Genomic DNA, 14270 nt, shown 5'->3' on the forward strand with positions numbered 1-14270 from the left:
TCATTGTTATGTTCATGATGAAATGTTTCTGTGTGATACTCATTTGAGTCACTTTTGTGATATTTCACGAAGCATTAAAGGCATCGTTGTTGTTGAATAAGAAACCATGTTTACCTGTAATGTGTGTGTGTTTGATTAAGAGGGAAATAGAGAGAGATCTGTCTAAAACATTACACCTTAACAAAATACTCATGCGGTGTGACCGGCAATGATAATTCGGTACAACCAGTGTTATTTGAATTGTTTTTTTAAACATGAATATGTTATTGTTTTAAAAATGCAGAAAGAAGCTCAGTCTATAAGAGAAAACCATAACATTTTACAGAAATGAATTTTTCTCATTTATTTAACAAAAATTGTAGTTGACAGTCATTCAAAATGAGGGGTGGTCCAGTGAAAAGTGAAAAAACAAAGATACAGTATAATTTACATATATTTTTATTTAATGGTGGCACCGAATGACTTTTTAGGAGGTCAATTTAACAATAGCATAAAAAATGTGTTCTGCGACAAGCTCTGAAAGTGAAACGCTATTAAGGGTAGTGGGGTTGTGGTCACAATCATTATTTGTCGCTACTTAAATCAGTTTCCGTAGTGTAGTGGTTATCACGTTCGCCTCACACGCGAAAGGTCCCCGGTTCGAAACCGGGCGGAAACAATTTTTTTGACCAGTCGAATTATATTTATTACATTTTCAACAAAATCATTAGTGATGTGAAGAGCTAGAAATGGCAGCTTTCACCGATGCGGCCAATTAAAAATGTAACTCGCAATGTCAAAGGGTCACAAAATGCGACTAGATGCTCACGTGAGGGTAGCCTCGTGATATCTCTCAATATTGGCCACCATAAATGTTATATTTTTGTCATATATATATATATATAACTATAATAACTACAATTGACAAGTATGAGTGGTTTAGGTTCATTTCCCCATCCTTTGTGGGCCCAGTCAAGCAGCAGAAGGGCGCATTTTCCGATGGACTTTTAGCTGATGTTTACCCTGCAAGCTACTGGCAGAAAATTGTTGTTGTTATGTTGTGTTGTCATGTGTTGCTGCCTTGTCAAGTTGTTGTCTTTAGGTCTCTCTTTATGTAGTGTTGTATGTCCCTCTTGTTGTGATGTGTGTTTTGTCCCTTATATATATTGTTTGTTTGTTTTTAATCCCAGGGCCATTCCCTGCAGGAGGCCTTTTGCCTTTTGGTAGGGCAGTCATTGTAAATAAGAATTTGTTCTTAACTGACTTGCATAGTTAAATAAATACAAAAAATAACATAATAAAAACGTGGAAACAGCATGTGGAGGGCAATATGAAGTTTTAATTGATAACCACCTAATGGCATGAAAAAGTGTTTCCGCCCGGTCTCGAACCGGGGACCTTTCGCGTGTTAGGCGAACATGATAACCAATACACTACGGAAACTAATTTAAGTAGCGACAAATTGTTGATTGTGACCACAATTGATTGTGACCACAACCCCACTACCCTTAATAGCCAGGTGAGATACTAGACCCTATAGAAATAGAACATATTGTAAGTATGACCAAAACATTTTTTTAAATAAAATGGTTAAACGCTAGTAAGGAAGGGCAAATGTCTGGCCTCTCCGTCGGGGAATTGAACACCAACTTTGATGACGTTCATCTGGGTCATATACGCTGGGAACAAAACAAGTCGAAACTGGGAGGGACAACCTGAAGATTGCCCAATAAGAAACACATGCAAAACATTTTAAAATGTTTTATGTTATGTGCCCTGAACATGACCATGATATGCCTAATGATTTTTCTGAAAGCCCCCGACAACACTCGCCACTACACTTGGCCACAGCATTGCCTACTTAACTCACTCAATAGGTAAGAACATATTTATACTAACAAGCGATTATACAATGGGGCCGTGACTAAGCGGGTCATTTAGACAATCCTCACAATTGTTTATAAGCAGTGCTCTTCTGACGAAGGGATTGTGTTATCATATGTGAGCTACACAGCTAGCTAGATGAACTAGACTTTTTCTGGGCAAGATGGCGAACCGTCAGTACAGCTCTGTTTGTTTAGTACCAAAATGTAAAAAATAAAGTTTTAATTTGTTACATTTTACATAACTTTTCCTTATTCACCTGGGAAGTATGAAAAAACATTTTTGCTGCCTTGTCAAGTTGTTGTCTTTAGGTCTCTCTTTATGTAGTGTTGTATGTCCCTCTTGTTGTGATGTGTGTTTTGTCCCTTATATATATTGTTTGTTTGTTTTTAATCCCAGGGCCATTCCCTGCAGGAGGCCTTTTGCCTTTTGGTAGGGCAGTCATTGTAAATAAGAATTTGTTCTTAACTGTGCCAGACATTACCTTCTACTATGAAGGAGATGTGAATTCAATGATCAGTGAACCCGAGCCCTTCAGCTCAAGAGCATCTCGGCTGTCTGACACAGACTGGGCTACTTTCATGTCACACTAGTGCAACAACATCAAACACACTGTTTTAAGAATCCAAGTTGTATTATTTTCAGCTTCAATGAGTTTGTGTTACAACTTTTTCTACAAAGTTATAATTTCTTTGTCTTTAATATTTGAATCTCATGAATTGTTTACACAAACTTTTTTAATTCTCATTTTTAATCTTGCACTGTACTGCACAAACTTAATCACATCTGTTTATGTTTTAATATTAGAAATATAAAAACTTTATTGTCCACGCAATGTGGAGATTAATGTTTTTAGAAGATATTGCACAAACATTTGACTTTTTCTTAAAATTGTAATGGAGAATAACACTTTTTTATGCATTTTATATTTTAATGTTTGAATATTAAATTACTGTATTTCAGTATCTTTAATATTCATTTATTACAATGATTCTTAATACTATTTTTAACATTGTTTGAAGAATTCATCATAATGCACAATTTTAATCCTGTTTTTAGAAGTTCATTGTTATGTTCATGATGAAATGTTTCTGTGTGATACTCATTTGAGTCACTTTTGTGATATTTCACGAAGCATTAAAGGCATCGTTGTTGTTGAATAAGAAACCATGTTTACCTGTAATGTGTGTGTGTTTGATTAAGAGGGAAATAGAGAGAGATCTGTCTAAAACATTACACCTTAACAAAATACTCATGCGGTGTGACCGGCAATGATAATTCGGTACAACCAGTGTTATTTGAATTGTTTTTTTAAACATGAATATGTTATTGTTTTAAAAATGCAGAAAGAAGCTCAGTCTATAAGAGAAAACCATAACATTTTACAGAAATGAATTTTTCTCATTTATTTAACAAAAATTGTAGTTGACAGTCATTCAAAATGAGGGGTGGTCCAGTGAAAAGTGAAAAAACAAAGATACAGTATAATTTACATATATTTTTATTTAATGGTGGCACCGAATGACTTTTTAGGAGGTCAATTTAACAATAGCATAAAAAATGTGTTCTGCGACAAGCTCTGAAAGTGAAACGCTATTAAGGGTAGTGGGGTTGTGGTCACAATCATTATTTGTCGCTACTTAAATCAGTTTCCGTAGTGTAGTGGTTATCACGTTCGCCTCACACGCGAAAGGTCCCCGGTTCGAAACCGGGCGGAAACAATTTTTTTGACCAGTCGAATTATATTTATTACATTTTCAACAAAATCATTAGTGATGTGAAGAGCTAGAAATGGCAGCTTTCACCGATGCGGCCAATTAAAAATGTAACTCGCAATGTCAAAGGGTCACAAAATGCGACTAGATGCTCACGTGAGGGTAGCCTCGTGATATCTCTCAATATTGGCCACCATAAATGTTATATTTTTGTCATATATATATATATATAACTATAATAACTACAATTGACAAGTATGAGTGGTTTAGGTTCATTTCCCCATCCTTTGTGGGCCCAGTCAAGCAGCAGAAGGGCGCATTTTCCGATGGACTTTTAGCTGATGTTTACCCTGCAAGCTACTGGCAGAAAATTGTTGTTGTTATGTTGTGTTGTCATGTGTTGCTGCCTTGTCAAGTTGTTGTCTTTAGGTCTCTCTTTATGTAGTGTTGTATGTCCCTCTTGTTGTGATGTGTGTTTTGTCCCTTATATATATTGTTTGTTTGTTTTTAATCCCAGGGCCATTCCCTGCAGGAGGCCTTTTGCCTTTTGGTAGGGCAGTCATTGTAAATAAGAATTTGTTCTTAACTGACTTGCATAGTTAAATAAATACAAAAAATAACATAATAAAAACGTGGAAACAGCATGTGGAGGGCAATATGAAGTTTTAATTGATAACCACCTAATGGCATGAAAAAGTGTTTCCGCCCGGTCTCGAACCGGGGACCTTTCGCGTGTTAGGCGAACATGATAACCAATACACTACGGAAACTAATTTAAGTAGCGACAAATTGTTGATTGTGACCACAATTGATTGTGACCACAACCCCACTACCCTTAATAGCCAGGTGAGATACTAGACCCTATAGAAATAGAACATATTGTAAGTATGACCAAAACATTTTTTTTAAATAAAATGGTTAAACGCTAGTAAGGAAGGGCAAATGTCTGGCCTCTCCGTCGGGGAATTGAACACCAACTTTGATGACGTTCATCTGGGTCATATACGCTGGGAACAAAACAAGTCGAAACTGGGAGGGACAACCTGAAGATTGCCCAATAAGAAACACATGCAAAACATTTTAAAATGTTTTATGTTATGTGCCCTGAACATGACCATGATATGCCTAATGATTTTTCTGAAAGCCCCCGACAACACTCGCCACTACACTTGGCCACAGCATTGCCTACTTAACTCACTCAATAGGTAAGAACATATTTATACTAACAAGCGATTATACAATGGGGCCGTGACTAAGCGGGTCATTTAGACAATCCTCACAATTGTTTATAAGCAGTGCTCTTCTGACGAAGGGATTGTGTTATCATATGTGAGCTACACAGCTAGCTAGATGAACTAGACTTTTTCTGGGCAAGATGGCGAACCGTCAGTACAGCTCTGTTTGTTTAGTACCAAAATGTAAAAAATAAAGTTTTAATTTGTTACATTTTACATAACTTTTCCTTATTCACCTGGGAAGTATGAAAAAACATTTTTGCTGCCTTGTCAAGTTGTTGTCTTTAGGTCTCTCTTTATGTAGTGTTGTATGTCCCTCTTGTTGTGATGTGTGTTTTGTCCCTTATATATATTGTTTGTTTGTTTTTAATCCCAGGGCCATTCCCTGCAGGAGGCCTTTTGCCTTTTGGTAGGGCAGTCATTGTAAATAAGAATTTGTTCTTAACTGTGCCAGACATTACCTTCTACTATGAAGGAGATGTGAATTCAATGATCAGTGAACCCGAGCCCTTCAGCTCAAGAGCATCTCGGCTGTCTGACACAGACTGGGCTACTTTCATGTCACACTAGTGCAACAACATCAAACACACTGTTTTAAGAATCCAAGTTGTATTATTTTCAGCTTCAATGAGTTTGTGTTACAACTTTTTCTACAAAGTTATAATTTCTTTGTCTTTAATATTTGAATCTCATGAATTGTTTACACAAACTTTTTTAATTCTCATTTTTAATCTTGCACTGTACTGCACAAACTTAATCACATCTGTTTATGTTTTAATATTAGAAATATAAAAACTTTATTGTCCACGCAATGTGGAGATTAATGTTTTTAGAAGATATTGCACAAACATTTGACTTTTTCTTAAAATTGTAATGGAGAATAACACTTTTTTATGCATTTTATATTTTAATGTTTGAATATTAAATTACTGTATTTCAGTATCTTTAATATTCATTTATTACAATGATTCTTAATACTATTTTTAACATTGTTTGAAGAATTCATCATAATGCACAATTTTAATCCTGTTTTTAGAAGTTCATTGTTATGTTCATGATGAAATGTTTCTGTGTGATACTCATTTGAGTCACTTTTGTGATATTTCACGAAGCATTAAAGGCATCGTTGTTGTTGAATAAGAAACCATGTTTACCTGTAATGTGTGTGTGTTTGATTAAGAGGGAAATAGAGAGAGATCTGTCTAAAACATTACACCTTAACAAAATACTCATGCGGTGTGACCGGCAATGATAATTCGGTACAACCAGTGTTATTTGAATTGTTTTTTTAAACATGAATATGTTATTGTTTTAAAAATGCAGAAAGAAGCTCAGTCTATAAGAGAAAACCATAACATTTTACAGAAATGAATTTTTCTCATTTATTTAACAAAAATTGTAGTTGACAGTCATTCAAAATGAGGGGTGGTCCAGTGAAAAGTGAAAAAACAAAGATACAGTATAATTTACATATATTTTTATTTAATGGTGGCACCGAATGACTTTTTAGGAGGTCAATTTAACAATAGCATAAAAAATGTGTTCTGCGACAAGCTCTGAAAGTGAAACGCTATTAAGGGTAGTGGGGTTGTGGTCACAATCATTATTTGTCGCTACTTAAATCAGTTTCCGTAGTGTAGTGGTTATCACGTTCGCCTCACACGCGAAAGGTCCCCGGTTCGAAACCGGGCGGAAACAATTTTTTTGACCAGTCGAATTATATTTATTACATTTTCAACAAAATCATTAGTGATGTGAAGAGCTAGAAATGGCAGCTTTCACCGATGCGGCCAATTAAAAATGTAACTCGCAATGTCAAAGGGTCACAAAATGCGACTAGATGCTCACGTGAGGGTAGCCTCGTGATATCTCTCAATATTGGCCACCATAAATGTTATATTTTTGTCATATATATATATATATAACTATAATAACTACAATTGACAAGTATGAGTGGTTTAGGTTCATTTCCCCATCCTTTGTGGGCCCAGTCAAGCAGCAGAAGGGCGCATTTTCCGATGGACTTTTAGCTGATGTTTACCCTGCAAGCTACTGGCAGAAAATTGTTGTTGTTATGTTGTGTTGTCATGTGTTGCTGCCTTGTCAAGTTGTTGTCTTTAGGTCTCTCTTTATGTAGTGTTGTATGTCCCTCTTGTTGTGATGTGTGTTTTGTCCCTTATATATATTGTTTGTTTGTTTTTAATCCCAGGGCCATTCCCTGCAGGAGGCCTTTTGCCTTTTGGTAGGGCAGTCATTGTAAATAAGAATTTGTTCTTAACTGACTTGCATAGTTAAATAAATACAAAAAATAACATAATAAAAACGTGGAAACAGCATGTGGAGGGCAATATGAAGTTTTAATTGATAACCACCTAATGGCATGAAAAAGTGTTTCCGCCCGGTCTCGAACCGGGGACCTTTCGCGTGTTAGGCGAACGTGATAACCAATACACTACGGAAACTAATTTAAGTAGCGACAAATTGTTGATTGTGACCACAATTGATTGTGACCACAACCCCACTACCCTTAATAGCCAGGTGAGATACTAGACCCTATAGAAATAGAACATATTGTAAGTATGACCAAAACATTTTTTTAAATAAAATGGTTAAACGCTAGTAAGGAAGGGCAAATGTCTGGCCTCTCCGTCGGGGAATTGAACACCAACTTTGATGACGTTCATCTGGGTCATATACGCTGGGAACAAAACAAGTCGAAACTGGGAGGGACAACCTGAAGATTGCCCAATAAGAAACACATGCAAAACATTTTAAAATGTTTTATGTTATGTGCCCTGAACATGACCATGATATGCCTAATGATTTTTCTGAAAGCCCCCGACAACACTCGCCACTACACTTGGCCACAGCATTGCCTACTTAACTCACTCAATAGGTAAGAACATATTTATACTAACAAGCGATTATACAATGGGGCCGTGACTAAGCGGGTCATTTAGACAATCCTCACAATTGTTTATAAGCAGTGCTCTTCTGACGAAGGGATTGTGTTATCATATGTGAGCTACACAGCTAGCTAGATGAACTAGACTTTTTCTGGGCAAGATGGCGAACCGTCAGTACAGCTCTGTTTGTTTAGTACCAAAATGTAAAAAATAAAGTTTTAATTTGTTACATTTTACATAACTTTTCCTTATTCACCTGGGAAGTATGAAAAAACATTTTTGCTGCCTTGTCAAGTTGTTGTCTTTAGGTCTCTCTTTATGTAGTGTTGTATGTCCCTCTTGTTGTGATGTGTGTTTTGTCCCTTATATATATTGTTTGTTTGTTTTTAATCCCAGGGCCATTCCCTGCAGGAGGCCTTTTGCCTTTTGGTAGGGCAGTCATTGTAAATAAGAATTTGTTCTTAACTGTGCCAGACATTACCTTCTACTATGAAGGAGATGTGAATTCAATGATCAGTGAACCCGAGCCCTTCAGCTCAAGAGCATCTCGGCTGTCTGACACAGACTGGGCTACTTTCATGTCACACTAGTGCAACAACATCAAACACACTGTTTTAAGAATCCAAGTTGTATTATTTTCAGCTTCAATGAGTTTGTGTTACAACTTTTTCTACAAAGTTATAATTTCTTTGTCTTTAATATTTGAATCTCATGAATTGTTTACACAAACTTTTTTAATTCTCATTTTTAATCTTGCACTGTACTGCACAAACTTAATCACATCTGTTTATGTTTTAATATTAGAAATATAAAAACTTTATTGTCCACGCAATGTGGAGATTAATGTTTTTAGAAGATATTGCACAAACATTTGACTTTTTCTTAAAATTGTAATGGAGAATAACACTTTTTTATGCATTTTATATTTTAATGTTTGAATATTAAATTACTGTATTTCAGTATCTTTAATATTCATTTATTACAATGATTCTTAATACTATTTTTAACATTGTTTGAAGAATTCATCATAATGCACAATTTTAATCCTGTTTTTAGAAGTTCATTGTTATGTTCATGATGAAATGTTTCTGTGTGATACTCATTTGAGTCACTTTTGTGATATTTCACGAAGCATTAAAGGCATCGTTGTTGTTGAATAAGAAACCATGTTTACCTGTAATGTGTGTGTGTTTGATTAAGAGGGAAATAGAGAGAGATCTGTCTAAAACATTACACCTTAACAAAATACTCATGCGGTGTGACCGGCAATGATAATTCGGTACAACCAGTGTTATTTGAATTGTTTTTTTAAACATGAATATGTTATTGTTTTAAAAATGCAGAAAGAAGCTCAGTCTATAAGAGAAAACCATAACATTTTACAGAAATGAATTTTTCTCATTTATTTAACAAAAATTGTAGTTGACAGTCATTCAAAATGAGGGGTGGTCCAGTGAAAAGTGAAAAAACAAAGATACAGTATAATTTACATATATTTTTATTTAATGGTGGCACCGAATGACTTTTTAGGAGGTCAATTTAACAATAGCATAAAAAATGTGTTCTGCGACAAGCTCTGAAAGTGAAACGCTATTAAGGGTAGTGGGGTTGTGGTCACAATCATTATTTGTCGCTACTTAAATCAGTTTCCGTAGTGTAGTGGTTATCACGTTCGCCTCACACGCGAAAGGTCCCCGGTTCGAAACCGGGCGGAAACAATTTTTTTGACCAGTCGAATTATATTTATTACATTTTCAACAAAATCATTAGTGATGTGAAGAGCTAGAAATGGCAGCTTTCACCGATGCGGCCAATTAAAAATGTAACTCGCAATGTCAAAGGGTCACAAAATGCGACTAGATGCTCACGTGAGGGTAGCCTCGTGATATCTCTCAATATTGGCCACCATAAATGTTATATTTTTGTCATATATATATATATATAACTATAATAACTACAATTGACAAGTATGAGTGGTTTAGGTTCATTTCCCCATCCTTTGTGGGCCCAGTCAAGCAGCAGAAGGGCGCATTTTCCGATGGACTTTTAGCTGATGTTTACCCTGCAAGCTACTGGCAGAAAATTGTTGTTGTTATGTTGTGTTGTCATGTGTTGCTGCCTTGTCAAGTTGTTGTCTTTAGGTCTCTCTTTATGTAGTGTTGTATGTCCCTCTTGTTGTGATGTGTGTTTTGTCCCTTATATATATTGTTTGTTTGTTTTTAATCCCAGGGCCATTCCCTGCAGGAGGCCTTTTGCCTTTTGGTAGGGCAGTCATTGTAAATAAGAATTTGTTCTTAACTGACTTGCATAGTTAAATAAATACAAAAAATAACATAATAAAAACGTGGAAACAGCATGTGGAGGGCAATATGAAGTTTTAATTGATAACCACCTAATGGCATGAAAAAGTGTTTCCGCCCGGTCTCGAACCGGGGACCTTTCGCGTGTTAGGCGAACGTGATAACCACTACACTACGGAAACTAATTTAAGTAGCGACAAATTGTTGATTGTGACCACAATTGATTGTGACCACAACCCCACTACCCTTAATAGCCAGGTGAGATACTAGACCCTATAGAAATAGAACATATTGTAAGTATGACCAAAACATTTTTTTAAATAAAATGGTTAAACGCTAGTAAGGAAGGGCAAATGTCTGGCCTCTCCGTCGGGGAATTGAACACCAACTTTGATGACGTTCATCTGGGTCATATACGCTGGGAACAAAACAAGTCGAAACTGGGAGGGACAACCTGAAGATTGCCCAATAAGAAACACATGCAAAACATTTTAAAATGTTTTATGTTATGTGCCCTGAACATGACCATGATATGCCTAATGATTTTTCTGAAAGCCCCCGACAACACTCGCCACTACACTTGGCCACAGCATTGCCTACTTAACTCACTCAATAGGTAAGAACATATTTATACTAACAAGCGATTATACAATGGGGCCGTGACTAAGCGGGTCATTTAGACAATCCTCACAATTGTTTATAAGCAGTGCTCTTCTGACGAAGGGATTGTGTTATCATATGTGAGCTACACAGCTAGCTAGATGAACTAGACTTTTTCTGGGCAAGATGGCGAACCGTCAGTACAGCTCTGTTTGTTTAGTACCAAAATGTAAAAAATAAAGTTTTAATTTGTTACATTTTACATAACTTTTCCTTATTCACCTGGGAAGTATGAAAAAACATTTTTGCTGCCTTGTCAAGTTGTTGTCTTTAGGTCTCTCTTTATGTAGTGTTGTATGTCCCTCTTGTTGTGATGTGTGTTTTGTCCCTTATATATATTGTTTGTTTGTTTTTAATCCCAGGGCCATTCCCTGCAGGAGGCCTTTTGCCTTTTGGTAGGGCAGTCATTGTAAATAAGAATTTGTTCTTAACTGTGCCAGACATTACCTTCTACTATGAAGGAGATGTGAATTCAATGATCAGTGAACCCGAGCCCTTCAGCTCAAGAGCATCTCGGCTGTCTGACACAGACTGGGCTACTTTCATGTCACACTAGTGCAACAACATCAAACACACTGTTTTAAGAATCCAAGTTGTATTATTTTCAGCTTCAATGAGTTTGTGTTACAACTTTTTCTACAAAGTTATAATTTCTTTGTCTTTAATATTTGAATCTCATGAATTGTTTACACAAACTTTTTTAATTCTCATTTTTAATCTTGCACTGTACTGCACAAACTTAATCACATCTGTTTATGTTTTAATATTAGAAATATAAAAACTTTATTGTCCACGCAATGTGGAGATTAATGTTTTTAGAAGATATTGCACAAACATTTGACTTTTTCTTAAAATTGTAATGGAGAATAACACTTTTTTATGCATTTTATATTTTAATGTTTGAATATTAAATTACTGTATTTCAGTATCTTTAATATTCATTTATTACAATGATTCTTAATACTATTTTTAACATTGTTTGAAGAATTCATCATAATGCACAATTTTAATCCTGTTTTTAGAAGTTCATTGTTATGTTCATGATGAAATGTTTCTGTGTGATACTCATTTGAGTCACTTTTGTGATATTTCACGAAGCATTAAAGGCATCGTTGTTGTTGAATAAGAAACCATGTTTACCTGTAATGTGTGTGTGTTTGATTAAGAGGGAAATAGAGAGAGATCTGTCTAAAACATTACACCTTAACAAAATACTCATGCGGTGTGACCGGCAATGATAATTCGGTACAACCAGTGTTATTTGAATTGTTTTTTTAAACATGAATATGTTATTGTTTTAAAAATGCAGAAAGAAGCTCAGTCTATAAGAGAAAACCATAACATTTTACAGAAATGAATTTTTCTCATTTATTTAACAAAAATTGTAGTTGACAGTCATTCAAAATGAGGGGTGGTCCAGTGAAAAGTGAAAAAACAAAGATACAGTATAATTTACATATATTTTTATTTAATGGTGGCACCGAATGACTTTTTAGGAGGTCAATTTAACAATAGCATAAAAAATGTGTTCTGCGACAAGCTCTGAAAGTGAAACGCTATTAAGGGTAGTGGGGTTGTGGTCACAATCATTATTTGTCGCTACTTAAATCAGTTTCCGTAGTGTAGTGGTTATCACGTTCGCCTCACACGCGAAAGGTCCCCGGTTCGAAACCGGGCGGAAACAATTTTTTTGACCAGTCGAATTATATTTATTACATTTTCAACAAAATCATTAGTGATGTGAAGAGCTAGAAATGGCAGCTTTCACCGATGCGGCCAATTAAAAATGTAACTCGCAATGTCAAAGGGTCACAAAATGCGACTAGATGCTCACGTGAGGGTAGCCTCGTGATATCTCTCAATATTGGCCACCATAAATGTTATATTTTTGTCATATATATATATATATAACTATAATAACTACAATTGACAAGTATGAGTGGTTTAGGTTCATTTCCCCATCCTTTGTGGGCCCAGTCAAGCAGCAGAAGGGCGCATTTTCCGATGGACTTTTAGCTGATGTTTACCCTGCAAGCTACTGGCAGAAAATTGTTGTTGTTATGTTGTGTTGTCATGTGTTGCTGCCTTGTCAAGTTGTTGTCTTTAGGTCTCTCTTTATGTAGTGTTGTATGTCCCTCTTGTTGTGATGTGTGTTTTGTCCCTTATATATATTGTTTGTTTGTTTTTAATCCCAGGGCCATTCCCTGCAGGAGGCCTTTTGCCTTTTGGTAGGGCAGTCATTGTAAATAAGAATTTGTTCTTAACTGACTTGCATAGTTAAATAAATACAAAAAATAACATAATAAAAACGTGGAAACAGCATGTGGAGGGCAATATGAAGTTTTAATTGATAACCACCTAATGGCATGAAAAAGTGTTTCCGCCCGGTCTCGAACCGGGGACCTTTCGCGTGTTAGGCGAACGTGATAACCACTACACTACGGAAACTAATTTAAGTAGCGACAAATTGTTGATTGTGACCACAATTGATTGTGACCACAACCCCACTACCCTTAATAGCCAGGTGAGATACTAGACCCTATAGAAATAGAACATATTGTAAGTATGACCAAAACATTTTTTATAAATAAAATGGTTAAACGCTAGTAAGGAAGGGCAAATGTCTGGCCTCTCCGTCGGGGAATTGAACACCAACTTTGATGACGTTCATCTGGGTCATATACGCTGGGAACAAAACAAGTCGAAACTGGGAGGGACAACCTGAAGATTGCCCAATAAGAAACACATGCAAAACATTTTAAAATGTTTTATGTTATGTGCCCTGAACATGACCATGATATGCCTAATGATTTTTCTGAAAGCCCCCGACAACACTCGCCACTACACTTGGCCACAGCATTGCCTACTTAACTCACTCAATAGGTAAGAACATATTTATACTAACAAGCGATTATACAATGGGGCCGTGACTAAGCGGGTCATTTAGACAATCCTCACAATTGTTTATAAGCAGTGCTCTTCTGACGAAGGGATTGTGTTATCATATGTGAGCTACACAGCTAGCTAGATGAACTAGACTTTTTCTGGGCAAGATGGCGAACCGTCAGTACAGCTCTGTTTGTTTAGTACCAAAATGTAAAAAATAAAGTTTTAATTTGTTACATTTTACATAACTTTTCCTTATTCACCTGGGAAGTATGAAAAAACATTTTTGCTGCCTTGTCAAGTTGTTGTCTTTAGGTCTCTCTTTATGTAGTGTTGTATGTCCCTCTTGTTGTGATGTGTGTTTTGTCCCTTATATATATTGTTTGTTTGTTTTTAATCCCAGGGCCATTCCCTGCAGGAGGCCTTTTGCCTTTTGGTAGGGCAGTCATTGTAAATAAGAATTTGTTCTTAACTGTGCCAGACATTACCTTCTACTATGAAGGAGATGTGAATTCAATGATCAGTGAACCCGAGCCCTTCAGCTCAAGAGCATCTCGGCTGTCTGACACAGACTGGGCTACTTTCATGTCACACTAGTGCAACAACATCAAACACACTGTTTTAAGAATCCAAGTTGTATTATTTTCAGCTTCAATGAGTTTGTGTTACAACTTTTTCTACAAAGTTATAATTTCTTTGTCTTTA

General features: G+C 36.0%; 10 non-coding genes across 10 annotated transcripts; 5 read left to right on the forward strand and 5 right to left on the reverse strand.

The window, feature by feature from the left end:
- The first annotated feature begins 585 nt into the window (after positions 1-585).
- Positions 586-658, forward strand: trnav-cac (transfer RNA valine (anticodon CAC)). Its single transcript has one exon. It is a non-coding gene; the product is annotated as a tRNA-Val (tRNA).
- A 691-nt stretch (positions 659-1349) lies between these two features.
- On the reverse strand, positions 1350-1422 carry trnav-aac (transfer RNA valine (anticodon AAC)). Its single transcript has one exon. It is a non-coding gene; the product is annotated as a tRNA-Val (tRNA).
- Positions 1423-3511: 2089 nt separating this feature from the next.
- On the forward strand, positions 3512-3584 carry trnav-cac (transfer RNA valine (anticodon CAC)). Its single transcript has one exon. It is a non-coding gene; the product is annotated as a tRNA-Val (tRNA).
- A 691-nt stretch (positions 3585-4275) lies between these two features.
- Positions 4276-4348, reverse strand: trnav-aac (transfer RNA valine (anticodon AAC)). Its single transcript has one exon. It is a non-coding gene; the product is annotated as a tRNA-Val (tRNA).
- Positions 4349-6438: 2090 nt separating this feature from the next.
- trnav-cac (transfer RNA valine (anticodon CAC)) lies at positions 6439-6511 on the forward strand. Its single transcript has one exon. It is a non-coding gene; the product is annotated as a tRNA-Val (tRNA).
- A 691-nt stretch (positions 6512-7202) lies between these two features.
- trnav-aac (transfer RNA valine (anticodon AAC)) lies at positions 7203-7275 on the reverse strand. Its single transcript has one exon. It is a non-coding gene; the product is annotated as a tRNA-Val (tRNA).
- Positions 7276-9364: 2089 nt separating this feature from the next.
- trnav-cac (transfer RNA valine (anticodon CAC)) lies at positions 9365-9437 on the forward strand. Its single transcript has one exon. It is a non-coding gene; the product is annotated as a tRNA-Val (tRNA).
- A 691-nt stretch (positions 9438-10128) lies between these two features.
- Positions 10129-10201, reverse strand: trnav-aac (transfer RNA valine (anticodon AAC)). Its single transcript has one exon. It is a non-coding gene; the product is annotated as a tRNA-Val (tRNA).
- Positions 10202-12290: 2089 nt separating this feature from the next.
- Positions 12291-12363, forward strand: trnav-cac (transfer RNA valine (anticodon CAC)). The gene has a single exon. It is a non-coding gene; the product is annotated as a tRNA-Val (tRNA).
- A 691-nt stretch (positions 12364-13054) lies between these two features.
- On the reverse strand, positions 13055-13127 carry trnav-aac (transfer RNA valine (anticodon AAC)). The gene has a single exon. It is a non-coding gene; the product is annotated as a tRNA-Val (tRNA).
- Between the last annotated feature and the right edge of the window lie 1143 nt (positions 13128-14270).

The sequence above is a fragment of the Oncorhynchus kisutch genome, linkage group LG22 (assembly GCF_002021735.2).
Source record: "Oncorhynchus kisutch isolate 150728-3 linkage group LG22, Okis_V2, whole genome shotgun sequence".
NCBI lineage: Eukaryota > Metazoa > Chordata > Actinopteri > Salmoniformes > Salmonidae > Oncorhynchus > Oncorhynchus kisutch.